General features: G+C 34.8%; 1 protein-coding gene and 1 long non-coding RNA gene across 4 annotated transcripts in view; one reads left to right on the forward strand and one right to left on the reverse strand.

Annotated features, from left to right (window-relative positions):
- The first annotated feature begins 7,325 nt into the window (after positions 1-7,325).
- The window catches only part of LOC106458500 (leucine-rich repeats and immunoglobulin-like domains protein 1), a 41,066-nt gene continuing 22,641 nt past the window's right edge, over positions 7,326-25,750 (forward strand). The window contains exons 1-3 of one of the 3 annotated variants that reach the window (XM_022384740.1): positions 7,326-7,412; positions 7,538-7,580; positions 9,749-9,870. The gene's annotated coding sequence lies outside the window, so the exon portion shown is untranslated. Of the gene's footprint in view, positions 7,581-9,748; positions 9,891-25,750 lie in introns of all 3 variants that reach the window. The other 2 variants (XM_013918020.2, XM_022384741.1) reach the window with 2 other exon arrangements.
- The window catches only part of LOC111085574, a 30,295-nt gene continuing 15,400 nt past the window's right edge, over positions 10,856-25,750 (reverse strand). Inside the window, exon 3 of the long non-coding RNA XR_002610384.1 lies at positions 10,856-10,894. This is a non-coding gene — a long non-coding RNA (uncharacterized LOC111085574). The remainder of the gene's footprint in view (positions 10,895-25,750) is intronic.

Genomic DNA, 25,750 nt, shown 5'->3' on the forward strand with positions numbered 1-25,750 from the left:
GATAACAGCTAATAGACAGAACCACAGACTAACTCTTGACTAGAGAGAGCATCTAGCCGACAGAACCACAGACTAACTCTTGACTAGAGATAGCATCTAGCCGACAGAACCACAGACTAACTCTTGACTAGAGAGAGCAGCTAGTCAAAGAACCACAGACCAACTTTTGACTTGAGAGAGAACAGCTAGTCGACAACACAACAGACCAACTCTTGACCAGAGAGAGAACAGCAAGTCGACAGAACCTCAGACCAACTTTTGACCAGAGAGAGAACAGCTAGTCGACAGAACCATATACCAACGTTTGACTTGAGAGAGAACAGCAAGTCGACAGAGCCTCAGACCAACTTTTGACCAGAGAGAGAACAGCTAGCCGACAGAACCACAGACTAACTCTTGACTAGAGAGAGCAGCTAGTCGACGGAACCACACACCAACTTTTGACTTGAGAGAGAACAACTAGTCGACAACACCACAGACCAACACTTGACTAGAGAGAGCAGCTAGTCGACAACACCACAGACCAACTTTTGACTTGAGAGAGAACAACTAGTCGACAACACCACAGACCAACACTTGACTAGAGAGAGCAGCTAGTCGACAACACCACAGACCAACTCTTGACCAGAGAGAGAACAGCTAGTCAAGAGCACCACAGACTAACTCTTGACTAGAGAGAGCAGCTAGTTGACAGAACCAGAGACCAACTTTTGACTTAAGAGAGAAAAACTAGTCGACAACACAACAGACCAACTCTTTACCAGAGAGAGAACAGCTAGTCGAGAGCACCACAAACCAACTCTTGACTAGAGAGAGCAGCTAGTCGACAGAACCACAGACCAACTCTTGACCAGAAAGAGCAGCTAGTCGACAGAACCACTGACCAACTCTTGACCCGAGAGAGAACAGCTAGACGAGAGCACCATAGACCAACTCTTGACCAGAGAGAGAGCAGCTAGTCGACAGAACCACAGACCAATCATGAGCTACTCTTTCTCGTCTAACCGAAGAGTCAAAATTTTCCCACAGCCGTAAAGTGCAGAGCGCATTTTGTGTGTGTGTGTGTGTGTGTGTGCAGAAACGGGATACAAACCATGGGTTCTCGGATTTACATATCTGACGTATTGGTCTCTAGTCTTTGCTCTAAAACTGAGACATAAAGGATGTATTATTTCAAGACGTAAAGGGTAAATCAACCTGTTAACGTTGCCTCCAGCGAAATCTTAAATTTTAAAGCTTTCTTTGCGTGCAAAGAAAAGTTTATACAACGATTACCAAGAAATTTTCATTGTGTTACAACATTAAGACATATTTGTGAGTAAAGTACCTGTTATCATATAATACTCCAGCGATCTTGAAATAAATCATCTTGTTTTTATTTATGTATCTATCTTGTATTTGAAAGTTTATTTCTTTGAAAGCTTTGATTATTTTAAACAAACGATTAAACACTAACGATTACGATCATATCTGAAGCTGTCTCTGTAAAAGAAATATAGCGTATAGTCAAATGCACTTTTAATAATTAAATTTTCCGTGCCATGTTGGTATGAACACTAATATAATGACGGTAAAATCTTGAAACAGTTTTTTTTTATCACACATTTTAAAAATGGGATAATATAAGATTGATGAAAGCGTTTATCAAAACTGATAACATGTTGTGACGTATTAAGACTAATTAAACGCTTGTACGCTCTTTGAAAAAAATAATATCCATATCGTAATACAAGTACACAGGGAAACTTGAGTAAGAAAATCATCTCATCAGCAAAGACAGAGTCGTTTTTCACTCTTTTTTACTTGTTATTAAGCGAGAGGCCTAAGAATTGTAATAAGCTGTGATTAGTTTGTGATCAAAAGAATCATTCATATTTAATTATACAGTGGAAGGATAACATTTCGTGAACCGTTACTTTCCGCAGCTGTTTCTCCAAGTGTAAGGTCATCATGCCAACTACGTAATGAACAGTCAGCTCTGTATCACATGATATATTAGATTATTTCGTACGGAAAGCATATTTTAGAATGCGGCATGAAATCGAAAACCAATTACAAAGTAATCAAACGTGTAACGTACATATTAGTATTTTTAAATTACTGTGTGCTACATGCTTAAAATGTAATCTTTACAAACATCTGTTTTGTAAACTCGTAGTGAATATCCTAGATCAAAGAGAGAGATATTGTCGATATTTGATAAATATATATTTTAAAAGAGTTTGTTACTGACAATAGATCTGCAATATTTGAAGAAAATAACCCCTGAAGATACCTTGTCACCAACTGGTGGCTCTTTAGGGAATCCTAGTTCCTAGCTGAAACATACCTTTACTGACTAAAAACAGCATGAGGAAAATAATTAAAAAAAACAGTGAAAGCAGCGACAAGAAGTAAAGTAGGTTTAGCTAACTCTTCCACTACGGACTGGTTTATTGGATGATTTTACCCGTTAGTTGGAGAGTGAGATTAGGACAGTGAAAGCAGCGACAAGAAGTAAAGTAGGTTTAGCTAACTCTCCCACTATGGACTGGTTTATTGGATGATTTTACCCGTTAGTTGGAAAGTGCGTTTATTCACTTGACACAGTGGAAGCGATGAGAAGCAAAACAGTGAAACAATTTTAATTTAACACAATCGCCATAGTTGTCATGAATTTTTCTCTTCTGGAAAAGCTCCCTGGCTGGGAAGGGATAGAACAAAACAATTATATTATTTTGGCAACTTAATGGGTTTAAAGGAACCCATCAGGAAACGTTCATTGTTTACTAATAATTAATTTCTTATTAACATAAATGTTAAACCCCAAATCGTTTGGTTTAATGCTCATTCCAAATTAATTCGTAGAATTATATCCCTGTTATGTTATGCGTTAGAATATATCTTATATATATTGCGAACTGTGGTGTCTGTCCGAGCGTTCGTCTGTCTACCATTTGAAAAGCTGTGCACGCAGGCAAAGCTCAACATTCACTTTTGAAATGACGGGAGAACAGGCATGGATAATGTTAATGCCAAAGTTTATTCCGCAAGCAGGATATTCTATACTAACTTGTTAGGAATTAATCACACTATCATTCACGTTTCAAAATGTGACGTAACTTAAAGAATAAAAATGTAGATTTACCATACGATATTGTTAGTATGACTGAAATGTTCAACAATTACTTTTTGCGGTATAAGTAGCTCAGAGCTTTGGCTCTAAATGAAACCAAGAGTGCAACACAATTAACCTCTTTAAAGTCCATGGAATAATTAAAATTGATAGAGTATATGTATATATATGTGTGTGTGTGTGGAGAAGGTTGAGTACGCCATATAAAAACGATTTTCGAACCTCATCTCGTCGTTAACGTCCCATCATTTCACACTCTGTTTGACTACCGTACATCTTAACAATAACCCTGTAGCGTATTTTCTATTGCAGAAAGCTCTTCGTAAAGTTTCCTTATCAAAAACACACCATTCTTCTTCGTTTGCTTTTAATAATTCATCTAGTGTACGTAGACAAAGGTTCCTCGCGCTCGTTTCAATTTTCTTATTACACAGGAATTCAAAAGCACTGTTATATACCCTTTCCAAAAGCGGTCAGTTTCAAGTGTCATCACATAACCTACGTAATGCCAAACAAAGTCCAAGTGCAGTTCTGATACATGTCGTTCCACTGCCACAAAACTAGCTTATGTTGCTAAGTATTACAATGGCATGCTGACAAATAAAACAGCAGTCAAAGTCAAATGTACAAAAACCAAACTGGAAACAATTCCAAATCAACATCAGTTATCTTAATGGTCATAGCTAAAGTTTACCATAAATTGATTTCGAAAAAGAAATTTTAATTAAACTTATGTCATGACTGTAAAAAATGAGGAAACAACGGTGCATGGCATTAGTGTCATTCTTTTAACTCTTAAAAACACAATTAAAATAAAAATGTTCATCGCATTCTGAGAAATTTTAATTAAACTTATGTTATGACTGTAAAAAAATAGTTGAGAAAACAACGGTGCATGACATTAGTGCCATTCTTTTAACCCTTAAAAACACAATTAAAATATACAAGGTTTATCGCATTCTGAATAAGATTCATCTGTATAAAACGACATACCAAAAAGAGTTCTTCATCTTCTAATAGCTTTAATAGTGACAAACCTATTGGCGAATTCATATTAATAGAGATGTGCAAATAATTAAATTGTTACATTATTGTCATGGTAACATAAGTCTTTAGCTTTGTTTTCTGTAAACAGTGCAGATTTCTCTTAAAAGAAGAGAATAGCCTAGCTGGTTGAGATTGATTTTTCATGTAGAAGGTCTTTTGGCAAAGACATCAAGAGAATTGCATGTCTACAACTCAATATAACAAACATTTGTCTATGACGTGCTTACGACCTGTCATATTCATGACAGAACAATGAACTGGTACTTTATAACCTATTCCTTCAACGATGTTTGTGCTAAAGAGTTATCATAAAGCAGTTCTGAAAGTTATGAAACAGGTTTAGTCCTTGTAGTGCTTTACATACTCCTAATAAGTAATCTCATATAGTTACCATACTGAATAAATACCAATGCATTTTTAGTATTGACTGTTTAAACTGAGAAACATGTTGTATGCTAATACACTTCTATAATCAAAAACACTGTCGCTTCTTTAATATTCCAAAACTTTTTGAATGAATGGTTACTAATAATTTTTATTTTCTTTGGTGAAAACGCAACCAAGTCCTAAGTAAACTTGTACTTTGAAAGCAACTCCTTAGTAAACTAGTCTTGTGTAACTAAGTTCTTAGTAAACTAGTCCTATGTAAGCAAGTCCTTAGTAAATTAGTCTTATGTAAGTAAGTACTAAGTAAACTAGTCTTATGTAAGCAAGTATTAAAGTAAACTGGTCCTATGTAAGCAACTCCTTAGTAAACTAGTCTTGTGTAACCCAGTTCTTAGTAAACTAGTCCTATGTAAGCAAGTCCTTAGTAAATTAGACTTATGTAAGTAAGTACTAAGTAAACTAGTCTTATGTAAGCAAGTCCTTAGTAAACTAGTCCTATGTAAGCAAGTCCTAAGTATACTAGTCTTATGTAAGCAAGTACTAAGTAAATTAATCTAATGTAAGCAAGTCCTGAAGGAAACTGGTCCTATGTAAGCAAGTCCTAAGTAAATTAGTCGTATGTAAACAAGTCCTATATAAACTAGTCTTATGTAAGCAAGTCCTAAAGGAAACTAGTCCTATGTAAGCAAGTCCTAAGTAAATTAGTCGTATGTAACCAAGTCCTATATAAATTAGTCTTATGTAAGCAAGTCCTAAGGGAAACTGGTTCTATGAAAGCAAGTTTTAAGTAAACTGGTTCTATGTAAGCAAGTCCTAAGTAAATTAGTCGTATGTAAACAAGTCCTATATAAATTAGTCTTAAGTAAGCAAGTCCTCAAGTAAACTGGTTCTGTGAAAGCAAGTAAGCAATGATTTTTTATTGTACCATTAGTTTCACAAAATATTGAAACTAATTATTTCTTATATATGATTCCAATCTCCCCTTTCTGAAGTTAACGATATTATTGTGTCCGTTTTGCTGTCAATGTAGTAATCAGTTGACGAATCTATGATTCAGTTGGTATGTCAAGTTGATTGGAATACATTCTTCCCTCACTCGACCTGGTGCGTTCTTCCCTCACTCGACCTGGTGCGTTCTTCCCTCACTCGACCTGATGCGTTCTTCCCTCACTCGACCTGGTGCGTTCTTCCCTCACTCGACCTGATGCGTTCTTCCCTCACTCGACCTGATGCGTTTTTCCCTTACTCAAACTGGTCCCACGGTTTAGTTTAATCGCCACAATTAAACCATCATATTCACAACCACATCTAAAACATTTCAACCATGTTTCATTGCTACAACTTATATGTACAACTTAACTTCTCCATGCTGGCTTTCATGGTCTCGAGTAAGGTCACAGGTCTGGTCCAGCGACCTAGACCTCGAAAATAGTGACAAATGTCTTCTTTTTGTCTAATCAAAAACAACTCAAACCTTTCCGGAATGACTCTTTTTTTTTTTTGATCCACGTCAAGATGCCAGGCTGGCTATTACGGCATCTGTTAAAATTGTTTAATCAATACGTATTAAAATCGACAGAACTTTATCAAAAAGACGACCCTAAAAATATTAGTGGTAAACTATGTGCCATATTGTGTCTTATAAAACAAAGAGCGATTCAGCTACTGTGTAGACTTGCTACCGGTTTTGGTGTATCAGAAGTAACTTATTCAATTTGAAAGAATAAAACTTATAATATATATGAAAATATAACCAATCCTTTAAAATTAAATCTAATTTTATTTTATAAATTGTCAACTGAAACTTATTGTCTATTAGTTGTTAACATTATACTATTGAGATATTGTTTCCTGGTTTCAAGTAAAGCTCAAATATATTATCGTATTTAGAAATGTTAACACTTTTCACATCTTTGTGAGCTCTCCGTCTTACTGAAATATATACGAGCATTTTTAAAGAAATAGTACTATGAACTAATATGGCCCGAAATAAATGAAACTCGTGAAAGTTTCACAGAAGTATTTTATTCTTAAACAGACATTTCAATTTATGCGTTCGATTTAAATCTCTTCTTAATTTGTTACTAACCTTTCTAAAAATCTGTCACGATTTCTTCTTTAATCGTCTTATGTCCCTACAGACGGTGACTGTAATGTGGCATTAGGGAATAAACGCGCAATTACTGAAGGGGTTACACGTTCCTCTTGGACAAAAATTAAACACCTATCCGTCTCTCTATTTATCTATCTAACTTAAGTTTCCTTACGTAGGATATTTTTCAGTTATTTTCTCTTGTGTCCCCTTTTTTAAAATAAATAAACTGCGTGTCTGTCTCCACGGGTAGCAAACTTGGGAAGGAATTGTTGGAACTTATAATTAAATTTATTCCGAATCTTTTCGTAAAGTTCTCTGTAGTACTGTTGTTACTGCGTTTTAAGCCTATTCTTTTTACTTTATGATACACAAGCCTTCTTATCTGCTGCTTGAAATCATCTTTCTTAGGAAAGTAAGCGAAACGTCCAAATCTCGACAAACGTTTCGGCTTTCTTAAGAACTGTACAGTTGAGTAAGTAGTGTTATCAGAAATTATAAGTAAAAACATTAATATAATGATTTTTTTAAAAATTTGTTTCGAAAATACACATTTTGGAGATTGGGTTAAGTTAGCGCCAACTAGTGTGCACTGACGATCTGGCGAATCAACAACAAGCGCTGCTTCTTAGAGAAATCACGTGGCAAGTGTTCGTGGAGCTAGGCGTTAACTCTAGTGGGTGACTCGCCACGAACTGAGTAGTTGAAGAACAGAGTGGTTAGATAAAACGTCGCGACTTCTGGATATTGCCAATTCTTTATCCAAACGTGGTAAATTTAACGCTCTTTAAGCTCATGATTGTTGTTTTTAGCTTATAGAAATAAGTTAAATACGGTAAAAACTCGAAAGATATTACAACGGCCGAAGATAAAAATATATTTTCGTTTACTTTTAGAGCATATAATGAAAGTTGCATCCGTGACACTTTTCAGCCAGGTGTAAGTAAATATTTTCTTTACAATAAAATTATGTGGTATTACTTTCTGAGAAGCTGCCATCTAGAAATGTATTGTTTCTTTGTTGTAGAACAATTTGAGTTAAAGCTGGTAAAACACTTTCAGCCAGGTGTAAGTAAATATTTTCTTTACAATAAAATTATGTGGTATTACTTTCTGAGAAGCTGCCATCTAGAAATGTATTGTTTCTTTGTTGTAGAACAATTTGAGTTAAAGCTGGTAAAACATTTTCAGTCATAAATCTCTCTACACACACACATATATATATATATGTATATATACCCTAAACTTTCATTGCTTGCTTTAGTTTTTGTGTACCATAGTTGAGCGATATTAAGTTGCTAATGTTGAAAGTCTTTATTTTGTTTTATTATATTCAAAATGTTAAAGTTGTATATTAAGACAGTAGTATAAGTGAAGTAAAAAAGGCATAAAAAAGTCGTAAAAATATATTTTTAGTTACACTATTTATGTGATTACTATCGCTACAACATCTTATTTCTTACTTTAACATCCCATAGTTGATAAATAGTAAAAAATTCAATAGAAGATATACACGCTGGGATAATTGTATAATTTTGTACGTTTACTGGGCTTATTTTACTGAAACAATGGAGTTACCCAACATATTTTATGCTAATGAACAATGGAGTTATCAAATATATTTTATGCTAATGAACAATGGAGTTATCAAACATATTTTATGCTAATGAACAATGGAGTTATCCAATATATTTTATGCTAATGAACAATGGAGTTATCCAACATATTTTATGCTAATAAACAATACATTAGCATAAAATATGTTTGATAACTCAACAATGGAGTTATCCAATATATTTTATGCTAATGAACAATGGAGTTATCCAACATATTTTATGCTAATAAACAATAGAGTTATCTAACATATTTTATGCTAATGAACAATGGAGTTATCCAACATATTTTATGCTAATGAAAAATGGAGTTATCCAACGTAATCCTTACTGGCTCATTAAATTAGGAATTCTTCGTACTGGAAACTTTTCAATTGAAACATTTTAGCATTTCTCTCACCGATTGCAGGTAAGTGGAATATTTTGACCTGGAGTATCTCTAACTGAAGCAACGATAATGACTTAATGCTTTTTTTTTACTTTCTTTCTGTGTATTTGGAACTTAACTAAATCATAATGACAAGATAGAGCGCATTTATTCAACCTCCCATGTGGGTCGAGCATGTCCTAGTTATTAGTGTGTCAAGACTGTGAATCCAAGGATTTGTGGTTTTTATCCTGTTTAAAATCGTTCTATCTTAAAAACTACTTCCATCAGAGTAGCATTAGAAGCATATTGAAAATCATAAGTTTTATTCAATTATTCAGAAAGGTTTAGACAGGGTACAGCGTGTTTGAAAACCAAAATATACACAAACATACCTAAATCCCTTTTCCCTGGACAGGGTACAGCGTGTTTGAAAACATACCTTAGTCCCTTTTCCTTGCAAAGCAGCATCTCATTTATTCCTCCCCTTTTTTATTTACTTTTTATCAATATGAGATTGGTGATCTGTACAAAATGCTTGTCAGGATAAAGATCAATGAACACTGTCTAGAACAGATGATGCCTGGAGTAGCTCCAGCTCCAGCTTTTCTTAACACTGGGTGGGGTGTGGGGGGGCAATAAGACATATAATGAGGTAAAGTATGGAATAAATATAAAATTAGAATAACGGGCAGCATTAGCTTTGAAAACCAACGACATTTCAGGGGATATCCCCCTTGCCCCCCGCTAGTGCTGGCATAGCTTGATATGCTGCTTGAAAATTTCCTATGATACTCCATGTAAGATTTAGTTCCCTAAGAAGAAGTAGTTTTTAAGATATGCTCGTTTTAAATACATGGTTTTCTTTCTAATCACTCTGTATGTCCACTTTTTTGGAACATATTATCTACAGTAACATTAGAATAAATTGCAATACGTATTAATGTGTATTGATTACTTCCGCTGTACTACCACATGTTTTGCTTCACGCGTAACTGGATTATTCTTTACAAATCTCAAAGAGAAGGGGGATTTACGAACTTACTGCCAAAAGCTCTCTTGCAACACAAATCGCTAGTCTCTATAAACTGGCGTATAACGCGCTTAATTTGTTTCCGTTCCAATAGGTCGGTAGAACGAGAATCCCAGAGCTTCAAGCCATCTTCACACTAGGGATACACTTCGCATCACTAAATCCTACTTTTCTTGTGATCTCCAGCCGCTCACGTATGTATGGTAAAAGGACAAGGTTTGTGCTATCGCCTACAGGTGACTTCATTTTTTTTTTCTATTTCTAAGTGCGCGATTTTATTGAAATAAAATGAGTCTTATACCTTCTGACTTGAAAGACTGATGATACGCGAAGGCGTGGATTATCATTCAGGTTACTGATATTTCAGCCCTTGCGTTAAAACAAGCAAATGGGCTGAAATATCAGTAGCCTGAATGATAATCAACGCCTTAATGAACTTGGATATGCGTTAAAACAAGCAAACATCCAAGCTCATTAAGGCGTTGATTATCATTCAGGCTACTGATATTTCAGCCCATGTGTTAAAACAAGCAAACATCCAAGTTCATTTAGGCGTTGATTATCATTCAGGCTACTGATATTTCAGCCTATGCGTTAAAACAAGCAAACATCCAAGTTGATTATCTACCACAATATCCTAATATAGAGTGTGATTTCGATCCATTTTTTCCCCATTTTTTTGTGCTTTTGTTTCTCTTATTCGAAACATTCAAAATCAATATTAAACACTTTTAAGCATGACTGCGACTTTGTTAAACAAAGTATAGGCTGTACCATCTATGTTACTAGTAATAAAACACAAACAGTAATCCGCGTTTATTGTAAAGTTCAAGGTTTCACGCTGTTGCCAAAAGCCACGAACTAACATTCTTATAACGTTAGAAGCTATGCGTTTAAAAGTATTAGTTTACACTCACAATAGGAAACTTTCAGTTGGAACAAAATGTTTCAACCGTAGGGCGTTTTTATTTCTCGTTGGTACTTTATCCTTGGATGACTCAATTACTCACCAGTTTCAATAGAACAAAAATCGCCTATTCCCCTCCCTCCCCTTCCCACGAAGATTTTCCCTCCTTGAGCAAGTAAAATAGTCTTTTAAAACAGAAAGTATTTTAAGCCCATACGGTTGTGACAGGTTTATTTTTTAATCTTTATACCTAGGGTCTTTTGTTTGTTTAGTACTTTCTAAACAAGTGAAATCATGCAAAAACGGCCCCTGCATGGCCAGGTGGTTAGGTCGCTTGACTCACAATCTGAGTGTCGCGAGTTCGAATCTCCGTCACACTAAACATGCTCGCTCTTTCAGCCGTGGAAGCGTTATAATGTGACGGTCAATCACACTATTCGTTGGTAAAAGAGTAGCCCAAGAGTTGGCGGTGGATGGTGATGACTAGCTGCCTTCCCTCTAGTCTTTCATTGTTAAATTAGGGGACAGCTAGCGCAGATAGCCTTCGTGTAGCTTTGCACGAAATTCAAATCAAGTCAAACCAAAATCATTCAAAAACCAAACAATTCATATCAACGTACACAGCTGTATAGCTGAGGTACAAAAGGCTTATCTAGTAATGTATATGTAAAACGAAAAACTTCACATAAAATTAGTTACACCAATTAGATAAAATGATCTTTTCTATTTGATGTAACAAAATTATATCTATTCGGGTTACTTATTTTATTAAATAAGTGTTAATAATGACTAAGAAAGCGTCAAATTGTTGAATTTTAATTTTAGGCAATTATGCTATATTTTATTTGTGATTAATTTTGTGTAGGACAAAATAAATGTGTTTATGAGAACACATATTATAAAACAAACTAGAGAATTTAACACTGTATTCTTAGTTAGTCCATTATAGGTTATCAGGAAGAGGAATATTTAAGAAAGAATTGTAAAAACTTTATCCTCTTTTGTTGTGATAGCTTATTTGGATGTATGAAAAATACGTAACTATCTATCATCACAGGTGTTTCAAAAACTGATTTGTAGAGACTTGGAGAATGAAACTAAGTTACTTTTAATGGTTCTAACTTTCTACGACTTTCTATGGCTGATTACATAAGTATAATAGAAACACTGACAGGTATGCTTTAATAATTTGTTTGTTGTTAAGCACAAAGTAACAAAATGGGCGCTCTGTGCTGTGCCCACCACGAGTATCGAAACCAGGTTTCTAACGTTGTAAGTCCGCAGACTTACCGCTGAGCCACTGGGGGCTTTAAGGAAATAAATTTTATTGGTTTTTTTTTTGCCTGTAACGGGAAATGTAAAGCCTACTTCGGTTTTAATATACAGTCTACATTGTTCTGATAGACACTATTTCGGTACTGATATACGATATACATTGTTCTGGAAGACGTTAAGTCGGCACTAATATATAGTATACATTGTTCTGATAGACACTATTTCGGTACTTATATACGATATACATTGTTCTGGAAGGCGTTAAGTCGGCACTAATATATAGTATACATTGTACTGGAAGACACTACTTCGGCACTGATATATTGTCTGCATTGTTCCGGTAGACATTACTTCGGCACTAATATATAGAATCCATTGTCCTGGCAGATGTTACGTCGGCACTAATATATAGTATCCATTGTCCTGGCAGACGTTACGTCGGCACTAATATATAGTATACATTGTCCTGGCAGACGTTACGTCGGCACTAATATATAGTATACATTGTCCTGGCAGACATTACGTCGGCACTAATATATAGTATACATTGTCCTGGCAGACGTTACGTCAGCACTAATATATAGTATACATTGTCCTGGCAGACGTTACGTCGGTTCTAATAATCATTCTACTTTTGGTCTGGTAAACACTTCTTTGGATATAATGTGCAATCGACATTTTTCTGATAAACACTATTTCTGCTCTCATATATAGTACATATTGTTCTGGTAGACACTATTTCTGGCCTCATACGCAGTCAACATTGTTCTAGTAGACACTATTTCTGCTCTCATATGCAGTCAACATTGTTCTAGTAGACACTATTTCTGCTCTCATATGTAGTACACGTTGTTCTGGTAGACACTATTTCTGCCCTCATATGCAGTCAACATTGTTCTAGTAGACACTATTTCTGCCCTCATATGCAGTCAACATTGTTCTAGTAGACACTATTTCTGCTCTCATATGTAGTACACGTTGTTCTGGTAGACACTATTTCTGGCCTCATACGCAGTCAACATTGTTCTAGTAGACACTATTTCTGCTCTCATATGCAGTCCACATTGTTCTGGTAGACACTATTTCACTTGTGATATACGTTATTGATTTCTCTAGACACTGTATAAAATCTCTATTCTGTACATGTATTTTTTGCACATACCTCGCGTGCAAGTTTATGTCTATATTGTTTAAGTGTATCGTGAACAGAGCCAACATATATTAGAGTCGAAATGATACTGGTCACGATCAATGTAGCATTTGTAAGAACAGATGTAGTGGATATTAGAATTAAAACGGTGTAGGTGTCAGAACTAATACGCATTCTGAACTGATATAATACGTGTCTCAACTAATGCAGTTTGTTACTCAACCGAAGTAATATGTAGTATCCATAATAATGTGTAAATGAAACACGTAGAGCACTTGTTAAAGCTGACTTGTGCCCCTTCCGAAGAGGAAAATTAATTCTGGTCTGACACTGATCTTGAATTTCTATAAACATCAAGTGTCTGACGTTTGCTCGAAATAAAACCATGTGCTTACATATACAGGCTATTTGATGGAATTTCAGTCGTTTGAAACAGACAAAAGTATTGCACTTCCAATAACACAATTGAATAAAGACAAATGGATGAATGAAGTTCAGTGAACACTACATCCAGTCGATGATAGGTGGCGCGTGATATCGGTGTTTCTTAGGGAAGACCAGGAGGATTTATACATGAGATCAGTGTTTTAGTGAAATACTGTTCATTATACAAATAGTCATTTATAGTGAAATAGAGTAAACACTGCACTTAATATTCGATACAACACTTTTATCTTAACCACTCACTTTAGAGACACATCATTATTGTCAGGTAACTTGCCCGTACTTTAAATGTCAGATACACCACTTATTAAATAGCGTGGAGACAATTTTTTTACGAGATACAAAACGGAAAATATTAACGAAATGCTCCTGTTCTTGTCCTTTAGTCGTTGACGATTTATACTCGACTGCCACCCAGTGGCACAGTGGTATGTCAGCGGACTTACAACGCTAGAAACCGGGTTTCGATACCCGTGGTGGGTAGTGCACAGATAACCCATTGTGTAGCTGTGTGCTTAAATTCAAACAAACAAAACATACTCGGCTTCGGGTACTACATAGCCCCCCATTGGCACAGCGGTATATCTGCGGACTTACAACGCTAGAAACCGGGTTTCGATACCCGTGGTGGGCAGAGCACAGATAGCCCATTGTGTATCTTTGTGCTTAATTTCAAACAAACAAACGAAGGTACAAAATAAAATAGCCATTTATATAGAAATGTATCTTATAGATATACAAGCTCTGTAATTAGTTAAAATTCAAGGTTGGAGTTAACTATCAAATAAAGTTATGATATAATAAACTCTTTAAAAGAAAGTGAAGTGTAACTATTTGAAGAGAAATGTATATCAGTATATTTGTTGTGCTAACCAGTAGGATTAGTAGGATAACCAGTAGGATTATATACATAGTCTTATTTAAGTTAACTAAAAGTGAAAACAATATATTGTTGAACTTATGGTGCACTCTGAGAATTATATACATAGTCCTATTTAAGTTAACTAAAAATGAAAACAATATATTGTTGAACTTATGGTGCACTCTGATGATAAATCAACGACTAGATTGCATGAATCTTGGGCAGAAGTGTCGCTAGGTACTTAAAAGATTCGGGGCTCTGACCCATAGGCGCGAGAATTCTCAGCGTTTCAGTATGATATCGGTGGTGGTTTTCTATTATGATTTTTCAAGACATCAACTGGGGATTCAAGGCACTGTCAAATAGAATCGGGGCACGGGCCCCGTGTGTCAGATGCCTAGCGATGCCCCTGATCTTGGGCATAATTGCCTCAATAATGCAGTGTACATGTTGCCAAAGGGAATGTCACGTTCTCTACTTACTCAAAATTCTAAACTTAATCGTTCTGCGGTGCCTACAGGGCCGTTTTATCTAATAGCTTCTGCTCTTGGGCATCCTTGCTTTAAGTGGATATTTTCAGGTGTTGTTCCAGTAACACCTCGTGAGGCCTAAGCCACATGGGTTATTTCAGTTTGAGTCTAAACACCAATGTAAAATTATGACATTATAAATACAGATTAGTTATAAAATGCCTTGTGCCATAAATTATAAAAGATGTTCCGTAGATAAAGAAAGCCTAGAATGATTGCACTCAAAGTGTGTACTGCAGGGAAGCTACCGTTAGTTAAAGGCACTCAAAGTGTGTATTGCAGGGAAGCTACCATTAATTAAAGGCACTCAAAGTGTGTATTGCAGGGAAGCTACCATTAATTAAAGGTACTCAAAGTGTGTATTACAGGGAAGCTATCATTAATTAAAGGTACTCAAAGTGTGTACTGCAAGGAAGCTACCATTAGTTAAAGGTCGGATAAAAGGTTAAGTGTTTGATCTCCATTCGTAGTATTCATTGTATCAAATCCAAACAGACTAATTGAAACTAATCCAGACAATGTTCCTGTTGAGTTATTTATAGCATCTTGCTACAGTTACTGTAACACTTCACAACTTCATGTTCTAGCATGCTCACTGCGCCAGAATTGTCGTATTTCGCCTTCACGAGTCTTACTTCATGCTGTGGTATTAACATATTGATTGTTTTCGAGAGAACTCAGGTGTTGCATGCACACCTGTAATAGTACATGTTGCCAAAGGGAATATCACGTTCTCTACTTATTTAAAATTCTAAACTTAATCCTTCTAGGTAGTTTTATCCAAGGAGCAGTTGGCTAAGGCCCACCGAGTGTTGAGAGTATAATAATGAAAAATAAAATATGAAGTGTATAATAAAATAATAATAATAAACAAGTTTTTAAAAAATATCTTTCCCTTTTTTATTTCCTTACTTTTTCATCACCAATAAATTTAGTTTATTAAATTGTGTGGTATTTTCTTAAACGCAGGGGGGGGGGCACTAGTTTATACTTCTCCCAGGGCCTAACAGTGCCTTAATGCGGCACTGGGTGCCTAGTTCACATTCCATGACCCCATTTATAGTTCAATCTGTTTTATAATCACTATGTTTTTGTAACTCGTCAAATCATTACATAAATTTAAATAACTTGAAATAACTCAAGATAATGTTTTATAATGGATTAATAAACTTAGATAAAAGCAAAAACATACTCACTGTAGCGTTCAATTTATAGCAGTATTTTCTAAGTTATTTTAATGGCAATATACTTTTAGAAACATTTACTTTCCCCACCCCGATGACTCAGCGATAAGCTAGAGAGCTTATAGCGCTCAAAATAGAGGTTCGATATCCGCTTTGGGCACAGCACAGCTAGTCCATCATATAGCCTTCGCTTTGATAAAATATAAGAGATTTTATTGTCTTGTACTCGAGATCTTGTTTTTTTACAGATATGGAGATGACTTAAGAAACATGGGAGTTTATCATAAACTCCAGTTTGATCTACCTCTTCTGTCTTGAATTTCCACTGAAATGAAGAGGTGGTGGCTGACTAAGGTTGGAAATTTTAGCTATGGTGGCTAACTAAGGTTGGAAATTTTAGCTGTGGTAGCTAACTAAGGTTGGATGTTTTAGCTGTGGTGGCTAATGAAGGTTGGAAATTTTAGCTGTGGTGGCTAACTAAGGTTGGACATTTTAGCTGTGGTGGCTAACTAAGGTTGGATGTTTTAGCTGTGGTGGTTAATGAAGGTTGGAAATTTTCGCTGTAGTGGCTAACTAAGGTTGGAAATTTTAGCTGTGGTGGCTAACTAAGGTTGGAAATTTTAGCTGTGGTAGCTAACTAAGGTTGGAAATTTTAGCTGTGGTGGCTAACTAAGGTTGGAAATTGTAGCTGTGGTAGCTAAGTAAGGTTGGAAAGTTTAGCTGTGGTGGCTAACTAAGGTTGGAAATTTTAGCTGTGGTAGCTAACTAAGGTTGGAAATTTTAGCTGTGGTGGCTAACTAAGGTTGGACATTTTAGCTGTGGTGGCTAACTAAGGTTGGACATTTTAGCTGTGGTAGCTAACTAAGGTTGGAAATTTTAGCCGTAAACTGAATTCGATTGACGTCTATAGACAGAGTTCTCATTTTACTCATTATTAAGAGACTTAAACTTGTCGATATCACTAGCTTAGGAGTAGGTAGAACATGTGGTTATCAAGTAAGAAAATTTTTGGTTTCGGTTTAAAGATAATTTTTATCTCTTTTCATAACTAAATTGTATTGTTATTTCACAAAACTCTATGAAAAGCAACTAACTTGATATAGTAATAAAATAATTCAAAGTTCAAACCGCCTTCTAACCAAGAAGCCTATTGAGAAAATATTCCAGCAGCAAATTTTTACTGGAGCTACAATAACTTGAGGAAAAACTATAGCTGCTTAAAGTCGTATTAGAATATTTCATTTAAATAATCTTTGAGGACACTTTTAACTAGAGTAACCCACTTTAATTCCAAGTTTAGGTCATTCTAATAAAAGAGGGTAATCTAAAAGATCATAACTGGGATGTCACATATCAAATCTGTTCGGGTGAAATGAATGACGTCATGATTCCATAACAACTGTGAGGGTGCATTGGTTCTCACAATAAATCTCACACAAGAACGTTGTTCAGGAACTCCTCCTGTAGGAAATATAATCAAAGCTTTACCAAGAAAAAATAAATGAATTCCTTTGTAGTGGCTTGATAAGTATCGGTAACGATAACACCAATATAAACAGCTGTGAACTGGTCCTCTAGATTAGAAAATAAAACATGTCACAAAACTAAGTTACTGAATTCTAATAATGTCCCACGTTTTAAACATGCAAAAAAAAAATCACTTTGAGTGTCAGGTACTGACAGTTGCACATAGCTAACGAGTCGTCCTCTAGTGGGCCAGCGCTAAACTGACAGACTTACAAAGCTAAAATGAGAAGATCGATTCCCCTCAATAGACAGACTGCCTGTAGCTAAACCAAGCAAGTAAAACTTCCAGGCATCAATTCAACTTTTAATTAACCTGATAAATCACAAAAAAATTGTAGAACGTTCTAACATCACAATAACATTTCAGGAGATTTTCTCTAGTGAGTTTGCAAGATTGTAGAAAATATAAATAATATCCTGACAGCTACATCATTTAGAAGCGAAGAACAAAGATAGATTGAGTCCAATGAAAAAATCTAATTCATGCTGACCATGCAATAAACCTGTTTAATATTTATATTTCATGTTAGTATCATACTTCAGCCAAATAATTTAGATCAAGAAACTTGATAAAATTAAAAAGCTACATAAACTATAACTTAACATCTTGTTCGTTCTGGTTACTTCTATAATTATTGATACATGACACTAAATGAATACTGCATTACGCACGTAATCAATCTGTAAGTGTATTTAATTCATTTTTATTTCTGCTTATTAATAAAAGAGGAATACTACACACTGTAAGCTAGAAATCTTAGTTGAATATTCGTTGTAACTTTTACATCATGTGCGCTGCACGTGAACTGTGACGAAATGTATTTTTGTAAAATTAGAAATAATATATCGGCTTTTATGTTTAGCTTACCAAACGCCCCCCAGTGGTATGTCTGCGGACTTATACTGCTAGAAACTGGGTTTCGATACCTGTGGTGGGCAGAGCACAGATAGCCCTTTGTGTAGCTTTGTGCTTAATAACAAACAAGAACAACAAGCTTACCAAACTTGGTCTCAGTATTAGTTAGTTTCAGAACTTCGTGCAAGGTTACAAAATGACTACCTGCGAATAACCTTCCCTAATTTTCTCTGTTAACCTAGAGGGAAGGCAGTTAGTTAACACCCTCCGCGTACTCTAGAGCTGCTCTAATCGAATAGTGGGATTTGAACGTTACTATTAAAACGTACCCATGGCCTCAAAGTGAGGAGCCATTTTTGTAACATCGGGTTGCATACCATGAATCACCAGATTCACAAGCTGGGCCCGCTAATTATTTTAGGCCAGCCCGGCACGCAAGTATTAAAATTTACTCCAATTCAAATATTGAAAGTCACAACGTTTATATAGAAAGTGTGTTTATTGTATTGGAGAATAAAGAATAACCCGGAACTACCAATGTTCACCAACCTACTTACTATACATGAGGCTGTGAACACGTGAAATATGCTCGCTCCTTAGCTAAGAAAAGAGCTTACATTTTTAACGATGATTTATAGTTTTTGCTCTCCGAAAGGGAAGACTTAATCCTCTAATTACATTCTTCCTTTCAGTAAGTACAACATTTCGTGATCTCCTTTGATCTTCTTACGAGAATTCTTGATAAACGGATGGATGCGTAATCTTTACTTTATAATGTTCAGTTCCTCAGAGGTTCTCACAGAAAAGTGGATGAATTTGTTTATGTTGCCAAGAGGATATCACAGGATATATGGCATACAAAACTATGCTATAATTATGTTCCGTATAAGAATATAAAAATATTTTACTTCATCCACTGATTGTTTTTTTTTGTTTTTTTTCTGGTTAAACACAAAGCTACACAATAGTTTATCTGTGCTCTGCCTGCACATTTAGACCACTTCATTTAGCTATACGAATCACAATGCCAACCAAAGTAGTGATTTAAAATCGTTTTAAAATCTATCTAACTAGTATCACTTTACTTGTTTGTGTACTTTTGATTGCAGCATTTATTTTGTTTTGGATACTTATTATACCAATTCTACGAATAACCAACGTTCCTTACTTTTCGTAAAAAAATCTATTTTTTTTTTCCTATTCATTTGTTCAGTTTTATACATCCATGGAATGGACACAACGTCTATAAATTTTCAGTATAACCATATCCCTGATAGCTATAGCTTCTACAAGAAATATAACCACAATTACAAATTTATAATTTAATCCTTATATTGGTCCACAGGTAAGTGCATAAAGCTGCCAAGTTAGGGATTAAATTTATAGCCCTTCAGTGGCACAGCGGTATGTCTGCGGACTTACAACCCCGTAACCAGGTTTAGATACCCGTGAAGGACAGAGCACAGACAGCCCAGTGCTTAATTACAAACAAACAAAATTTTTATAAATTTGTGATTATGGTTATGATTCTTGTTTCATTACTTTTTGTAGGAGGATCCCTACTTCATTTTAAAATTCATAATTTTTAATACTCTTGTTTATTTTCTTGTTATACCAATATAAAGTATATACTATACCTTTAGAAACTGTTGCCTGTCTATCCGTCGATATGCAGCGCCAACCAATGGATTGAATTAGGTTGAAAAGATATTTTAGTACGTGCATGATATGCTTACCATTTATATTATATTATATAAATATATATATGGATTTTTATCGGAATATCAAAATCGGATACTCACAGACCAGTCAAGTAAGCTGAAGAGATCTTGTAGCGATAGTCCGAGCCGTCGAGGCGCTAGCCCCGCTGACGTGATGAAGTAGGTAGGTAGTAGACGAAAAAATGGCTGTTTTAGAAATTTTTGAATGGTTATACCGGAAATATTAGCGACCTTTTTAGCATATTATTAGTATATATTTGCATGATATATCGTAACCAATATTTTGAATGGTCGGTTTTTTGCTTAGGAATTCAATACAGCGGTTTTCCGACGCGTGAATTAGTTGGAATCCTGTCGATCCCTATTATCAAATACTACCCTATTTAAAATTATTCTAAGGCACCTCTCTTCTTCTCAGATGTCTGCATCTTTAAATCCAAGTTCATCTGTTCTTCTATACAATATGTGCATATTTTTAATATGAAGCTTATCAATTCTTCTGTGGCATTTCCATCTTTACATTTGAGGTTTATCTGTTCTTCCCTGGTACCTGCATGGTTTATCTGTTCTTCCCTGGTACCTGCATGGTTTATCTGTTCTTCCCTGGTACCTGCATGGTTTATCTGTTCTTCCCTGGTACATGCATGGTTTATCTGTTCTTCCCTGGTACATGCATGGTTTACCTGTTCTTCCCTGGCACCTGCATGGTTTACCTGTTCTTCCCTGGTACCTGCATGGTTTATCTGTTCTTCCCTGGTACCTGCATGGTTTATCTGTTCTTCCCTGGTATCTGCATCTCTGACACTGCAGTTTATTTATGTTTTCTGAGCTACTTTCATCTTTTAATCCAAAGTTTATACATTTTCTGAGATGTATATACATCTTTAAGTACAAAACTTAGCTGTTTTATTGAGAAACTTTAAACGTAATTCTTCTTCTCAAGTTTACGATTAAATGTTTTTGCTAATTTGTAAACACGGAGAACATATCTTATAAACTATTAATTGTAATTCTGAATTTTTTATTGATTTGAATACAGGGTTAATAATAAGATCGTGTAAAGAATTGTTTGTGTCGGTTATTTGTTTTCCTACTTTATCCGATCCTTAATTAAGAAAGTCCCAGGTTTATTAACTTCCATCTTCTTCTATGTCTTTAGATTTGAAATCGTGACTTATTCATGACAAAACTGCTTCAGAGATGTCTTCGTAAAATAGCTTATAATGTTTTGAAATTACTAGTTCTTCTGAGGAATAGAATATACTAAAAATATTAGAGATTATTTTGTCACATATTTCCGTTTCTTAAAGGCTGCTTTCAACTACGACACCGATTTTCTATCGTATACCGTTTACTGTAAAAATAAAATATGATTTTGGTGTAGCTTTTGCTCATTAGGATATTAACATGCGTTTGTACAGAAGAATGAACATTGCTAGAAGATGCGTTTGTACAGAAGAATGAACATTGCTAGAACATGCGTTTGTACAGAAGAATGAACAGTGTTAGAGCATGCGCTTGAACAGAAGAACGACCAAAGTCATAGCATGTATTTGTGCAGAAGAATGAACAGTGTAAAAGTATGCGTTTGTACAGAAGAATGAACAGTGTCAAAGCATGTATTTGTGCAGAAGATAGAACAGTGTTAAATTGTTCATTCTTCTGTACAAACGCATACTTTAACACTGTTCATTCTTCTGCACAAATACATGCTTTGACACTGTTCATTCTTCTGTACAAACGCATACTTTAACACTGTTCATTTTTCTGCACAAATACATGCTCTTACACTGTTCATTCTTCTGTACAAACGCATTACAAACGCATACTTTAACACTGTTCATTCTTCTGCACAAATACATGCTTTGACACTGTTCATTCTTCTGTACAAACGCATACTTTAACACTGTTCATACTTCTGCACAAACGCATACTTTAACACTGTTCATACTTCTGCACAAATACATGCTTTGACATTCATGCTCTGACACTGTTCATTCTTCTGCTGTACAAATACATGCTTTAACACTGTTCATTCTTCTGCACAAATACATGCTCTGACACTGTTCATTCTTCTGTACAAACGCATACTTTAACACTGTTCATACTTCTGCACAATCGTAACGGTAAATATTCCTTGCTTGATAACAAATGAACAAAGGAAATAATGTAGGAAAGCAGCATTCCCTCAGTTTATTTATTTAGATGCAGACGAGATTAAGTTAACTGCTTGAAATATTAATGTGTTTTGGGTATTCAGAATATCTTCACCTTGTCCGGTGAATAAATAATGTAAATACAACATGTAGGCGGTAATCTTACCGGGGGTTGTTCTCAGCGTTCTGCTTCACGCCCCTGTTGTCGTACATAAGGAAATTTTGAAACAACAGATCTAACTACGGCTTTCAAGTTAATCAAAATTTGTGGTTTTGTTGAACGCACTGAATACTGATATAAAATTAGCTATAAATATTTCACAAAATTCTTTCTTCCTTCAGTTCGATTTGTTTTCTACCAAAAGGTCTAGTCTGCAACTTTTATAAAGTATAAAACCTAAGACTAGTTTTACCACCAGCATTGATGAAGTACAGATCTGTACCATGTAATAACGGTAAAAGTTCATTATGAAATGACTTCCAAAAAATATGTTGCAACTAATGACACGTTTATGATAGAATCTAAAAAATGCGTATCTATAGCTTATGCGAAGATCGTATTCTACGGGTATATTGGAAAGTGGTTGTTTCTTATATACACTCTCTCATAATGGAGCAAGGCTATATTTTTGACGCCCTTTATATTGCGTGCAATTGGTAACTGAAAGTTTCGTCGAATCACCAAACCTTTTCAGCCAGTTAGAAATACTTAGAAATTATAGTCTGATTGATATCTTGTGTAAATCAACAACCAATATACAGAGATTTAGTACGTCATAATAAAACAATTTTGAAGCCTCGCCACTTCGGTACAGTCCATGTTGCCACGTCCAAAGATGGTCAATAAGGTAATTTTCAGTCCTATTCCCAAATAGGGATCTCTTTCTCTTTTTGCTACTAAGGTGATGATCAACAATAAAGTTATAAAGGAATAAAATAATGCTTATGATTGATAGTGGATTAGAAAGCTACAAAAAAAAAGTTTTCATCATGAAGAGCTAAGCAGGCCGTACTTTCAAACCTGAAGATGACCGTGAAACACAACTTAAATAAAAAAGGCAGTACATGTCCAATAAAACAGTTTTACTGACAGTGTATCATCTTTTTCTTGTTCTTGCGAGAAAATTTTATGTGTGACTACACTCGTGCAAAGATTTAACAAGTCATTCGTAGACGAAAAAGCTTATTTTTATTACAAATCTAATCAAGAGGAGTTTTCGTTGTACTCAATTTCAAACTTTAGTTGGAAAAAGCAATTTTTTTTCGGTTCACTACCACTGTCTGTATACTCTTATCGAGTGATTTTGTCCAAATCAAGAGGAGTTTTCGTTGTACTCAATTTCAAACTTTAGTTGGAAAAAACAATTTTTTTTTCGGTTCACTACCACTGCCTGTATAGAGTGATTTCGGTTCACTACCACTGCCTGTATACTCTTATCGAGTGATTTCGGTTCACTACCACTACCTGTATACTCTTATCGAGTGATTTCGGTTCACTACCACTGCCTGTATACTCTTATCGAGTAATTTTGTCCAATGACAGCCATATATATCTATTTATACATTCTAATTCATCTGACGTTCTTATCTTTTTTCATGATCTTAATTTAATCTTGAATTACAAAAAACCACCAGGAAAACCTTTCTTTGCAAAGACTTTCGAAAATCGATGTAGCGCATTTTTAGGGGCTCCAATGGCAGATGTGATCCACAGGTAATCCTTTTTCAACTGAACAAGGCTCCAACTTCTTACTCATGCCATCTAATAAGTATCTAATGTGCGTCTTGTACATCAAAAGGTCTACAAAACAAACTTTATCATAAACATCTCATTAAATGAGTGGAGGACAAAACAAGCCGCAAGCACTTTGTATCAAAAATAAAAAAAAATGTAAATAGCTAAAACAAGATTTATTTAAAAGCGGGTTATTTTTTTTGGCACATGATTATTCCAAATTGATTTTATCCACATTTTTTAATTAGTTCTATTTATTATGTTTAGCTTCATGGCTACGAGGAGGGATTATTTTCCCATCTTTTCACATTAAGATAAAATACACCATTCAAATTATTTATCTATCCTACTGTTACCGCTTCTGTCGAAGTTATGAAGATAAAAACAAAATTGAAACGTAAGTAACGTAAACATTGCACAGCCAAGTTTTAGTCCCAAGTTACAAAGAAATTACACTTACTATTTCACTCTCATTGATCTTTCGTAAAACATACGACAATATTAGAAATAGAAAAGATACTGCTAAGATATGTGAAAGGTATTTTAGGAGTATCGTTTCTTCTGTCAGTTGTACTAGTAAAATTTTACTTTTAATGCTCACTTGGTTGGAAGTTAAACCTCTCTTCTATGATGGCTAGCATATCTATGTGTTAACGTTATAATAGAGAGTATGTGCTGAGTCAATGAAGCACCAAACTGATTTATCGGGTTTTCTTCATACATTATTTTTAAAAGATAGAGAAAGAAATATTTGACACTTTGTTTGGAGATGGACTGGAGTTACTCTTCAGCCTTAGATTAAACTGTAATTTCAAAGAATATAGAATAAGAGGTTTTGAAAACCTTAAAATGAAAAGACAACTTTTAGCTAATACTTATGTTTCTCTACTCAATAAACAAGTCAAGATAACACTGTGAAATAAACAGCACGAAAGCAGCTTTAGAAAACAACATTTGTTCTTACGTTTCTGCTTGCTGAACATTGCGAAAAAGGTTTCGTTATTACACTAATTCTGATGTTTATTTTACGTATACTTCTATATAAACGTAAAGAATTGTGTTCAATAGTACAGATAATGCAACGAGCAAACATTGCTCTTTGAGACATACGTTAATCAAAGTGTTTTATCTTAAATGTACTTCAATTATCTATGTATAATTGACTGTTCTCTGCCTTTAGGCTTAGAAATAGAGTATCAAAAATTTCAAAACGTGCAATTAATAATTAACTCTTATAGGTAAGTACTGAGGATCGTTCATGAGCAATTAAAACTTCGTCTATATAAACAATAATCACGGCTTATATATCATGGTTACATTACTCATTAGTTTTTAACGTAACTCTACATCTTCTTGGTAGTAAATATGAACAGTTAAAACTACATCATCTATATAAATCACGGCTTATATATTATGTTTGCATTACCCCTTAGTTTTTAACATAACTCTACATCTTCTTGGTAGTAAATATTAGCAGTTAAAACTACACCTATATAAACAACAATCACGGCTTATATATCATGGTTACATTACTCATTAGTTTTTAACGTAACTCTACATCTTCTTGGTAATAAATATTAACAGTTAAAACTACATCTATATAAACAACAATCACGGCTTATATATCATGGTTACATTACTCATTAGTTTTTAACGTAACTCTACATCTTCTTGGTAATAAATATTAACAGTTAAAACTACATCTATATAAACAACAATCACGGCTTATATATCATGGTTACATTACCT

The sequence above is a fragment of the Limulus polyphemus genome, unplaced genomic scaffold (assembly GCF_000517525.1).
Source record: "Limulus polyphemus unplaced genomic scaffold, Limulus_polyphemus-2.1.2 Scaffold477, whole genome shotgun sequence".
Lineage (NCBI taxonomy): Eukaryota > Metazoa > Arthropoda > Merostomata > Xiphosura > Limulidae > Limulus > Limulus polyphemus.